Source organism: Schistocerca nitens, chromosome 6, assembly GCF_023898315.1.
Source record: "Schistocerca nitens isolate TAMUIC-IGC-003100 chromosome 6, iqSchNite1.1, whole genome shotgun sequence".
Classification (NCBI taxonomy): domain Eukaryota; kingdom Metazoa; phylum Arthropoda; class Insecta; order Orthoptera; family Acrididae; genus Schistocerca; species Schistocerca nitens.
Genome location: NC_064619.1, coordinates 594,104,093 through 594,107,439, shown reverse-complemented (window position 1 = coordinate 594,107,439; position 3,347 = coordinate 594,104,093). Strand labels below are relative to the sequence as shown.

The 3,347-nt window shown below is 45.1% G+C and overlaps 1 pseudogene; it reads left to right on the top strand.

Annotated features, from left to right (window-relative positions):
* Positions 1 to 2,255: 2,255 nt before the first annotated feature.
* Positions 2,256 to 2,372, top strand: LOC126191827 (5S ribosomal RNA; annotated as a pseudogene).
* The last annotated feature ends 975 nt before the right edge of the window (positions 2,373 to 3,347 follow it).

The following is a 3,347-nucleotide window of genomic DNA, read 5'->3' as shown; positions in this document are numbered from 1 at the left end:
CACAATACAGCGATCGTCCATTGTGACTACAAGACGTAAAAAATGGCTCTGAGCACTATGGGACTCAACTGCTGAGGTCATTAGTCCCCTAGAACTTAGAACTAGTTAAAATAGTTAAACCTAACTAACCTAAGGACATCACACACATCCATGCCCGAGGCAGGATTCGAACCTGCGACCGTAGCGGTCTCGCGGTTCCAGACTGCAGCGCCAGAACCGCGCGGCCACTTCGGCCGGCTACAAGATGTAGTCGACGAGAATCTTGAAGACGAGTACGCAAGCGCTCACCCTCCCAATTGTCCAACATCGGACCCCTGCTGGAAGGAAGGAAAGAAGATTAGGGATTACCGTCCCGTCGACTTCGACGCCATTAGAGAAAACACAAATTTAGATATTGCACGATTCGACTTGCTGGCGAACTGGAGACCTACAGTAAGGCTACTTCGTATTCAAATGGTTCAAATGGCTCTGTGCGCTATGGAACTTAACTTCTGAGGTCATCAGTCCCCTAGAACTTAGACCTACGTAAACTTAACTAACCCAAGGACATCACACACATCCATGCCCGAGGCAGGATTCGAACCTGCGACCGTAGCGGTCACTCGGTTCCAGATTGTAGCGCCTAGAACCGCACAGCCACTTCAGCCGGCTACTTCGTATTCTGCCACGCTCTGATAACACTGCATACGAGTACCGATAAGTGAGCTTGTACTGCCAAAGGCAGTACAAATTTGATTGGCTTTTATGATCTCAGCAGTAACATCACATATCTTCCAAATCTTTGAAGTTTTATTTTGCTTTCTTCTCTCCTTTTGGGTTCTTCATTTCTTTTGTCAGTGTTCACTCAACAACTGACACTGTTCTCGCCTCCTGTATGCCCTACAAGGCCTCGTAACAACACTGTACACCAACAACATTAATACATTTCGTGGTCGATTTACTTGTCATTGCGAATTTAACGGGGATGTAAAATCCGCGTCGATGGTGTGTACGGAGTTTACGGGGACATTAGATCCTATCTTCTGGATGCTTCTTTTGTCAGGCAATGTATTATGGGCTGAAGTAAGAATTCCTGTTGGAACCGACCTGCTAAAAACGCCTATAAAGACTGATAAACCTTAAAGTGGGACTAACGCTCTGAACTAGTGCTGGGAAAGACAAATGTCAGACAGGTTCGTCGAAACAATCACCAGGAAATGTAAGTAATTATACAAGCAGGCAGTTTACATAAGATTCAAAAAAAAAATGGTTCAAATGGTTCTGAGCACTATGGGACTCAACTTCTGAGGTCATTAGTCCCCTAGAACTTAGAACTAGTTAAACCTAACTAACCTAAGGACATCACACACATCCATGCCCGAGGCAGGATTCGAACCTGCGACCGTAGCGGTCTCGCGGTTCCAGACTCCAGCGCCTAGAACCGCACGGCCACTTCGGCCGGCTACATAAGATTCACCCGACAGATTTTTTGTTGTTGCTCATTTGTCTTGGACTCGTAACAGGCGGGATTTGATGATGATATATTCAACAAAACATTGCGTTTTCTTGATCAGTCATAGGAGGAGCGTCGCTGAGTACTGTTCTTTTGCGGGTCTGTTCTTTTACCCTACTTGTATACTGGAGTCACCCGCACTTTTTTCCAACAACATGGGACTTTGTGCTGGGCGAGAGATCCAAGATAAAAGTTAGATGTGTAAGGTGTCAATTCCTGGGATTCCAACTGGACCTGGTGATTTATTTGCTTTCAAATCTTTCAGTTATTTCCTTTCACGACGGATGCTAATTATGTCGTCCACCTTGGAGTCCGTCCGATGGTCAAATAACGGTGTCTTCTCACGATTCTCCCGTGTGAACGACTTCTTGAACGTGTGAAACGAAACGTGAACTGTCGTTTTCCGTTGCTACTGGGTGTGACGTGAGAGACATCATGAGCAGGAGGCCTGTTTGTTTGGTTTGAGTCCAAGCTATATATAGGGGGGAAAAATTGTATGTATCTACCTAAACATCAGGGAAAATATGGCTGATGGTAAAAGAAATCTACTACTTGGGACGGTATTCGTGAAGAAGGAACTACCCTGGTACGTTTTATTCTATAAAGCAGGCTGACTGTGGTGGCTAAGTTGCAAACTCAGTAGTATGAGGAAAAGGGAGATAAATGTTTAATAATTTTAATTCTGGCAACAGATAACGATTTACACAACAGTCTCATAGAGACAGGGGGTAGTACTAAAAGGTTTCCTTTTGGTCTTGATTAGGGCAACGGCCTTGCCGCAGTGGATACACCGGTTCCCGTGAGATCACCGAAGTTAAGCGCTGTCGGCGTGGTCGGCACTTGGATGGGTGACCATCCAGGCCGCCATGCGCTGTTGCCATCTTTCGGGGTGCACTCAGCCTCGTGATGCCAATTGAGGAGCTACTCAACCGAATAGTAGGGGCTTCGGTCAAGAACACTATCTTACGACCGGGAGAACGGTGTGCTGCCCCACGCCCCTCCTATTCGCATCCTCCACCGAGGATGACACGGCGGTCGGATGGTCCCGGTAGGCCACTCGTGGTCTGAAGACGGAGTCCTTTTTTTAATCTTGATTAACTGAAAGCCACTGAAACGACATTCTTTTCAATGAAAAAGTAGTGGATGGTGTCAGTAAGTTTAAGAAAAATCTGATGGGAGATCGTGAAAACAGTAGTCGTAAATTTCGGTGAAACTCCACGAAGAATATATCAGCCAACTAGGTGCTGCCCGTGACTGCATTTCCACATCAGTAGTATGTGCAATAACGTCAGCTTCCTTCATATGTTTGCCTGTTTGGGTAAACATAGCTCAAGATGTGTGTGCATCCCCTCCCCCGCCCCTACCCCCCGCCGCGGACCATCACAAGACGCCTGAGACCGCGCGGCTCGTGAAAAGAGATTACGAGATGAACATCAACAAAAGCAAAACGAGAATCATGGAATGTTGACGAATTAAATCATATGATGCTGTGGGAATTCCATTAGGAAATGAGACACTTAAAGTAACAGATGAGTCTTGCTGTTTTGGGCAGCAACGCAACTTATAATGGTCGTAGTACACAGGATATAAAATGTAGACTTGCAATGGCAAGAAAAATGTTTCTGCAGAAGAGAAATTTGTTAATATCGCGTATAGTTTTAAGTACCAAGAAATCTTTTCTGAAAGTATTTGTATGGAGTGTGGCCATGTATGGAAGTGAAACATGGATGATAAACAATTTATATAAGAAAAGAACAGAAGCTTTTGAAATGTGGTGCTTCAGAAGAAAGCTGAAGGTAAGATGAGTACATTACGTAACTAATGAGGAGGTACTGAATAGAATTATGGAGAAAAG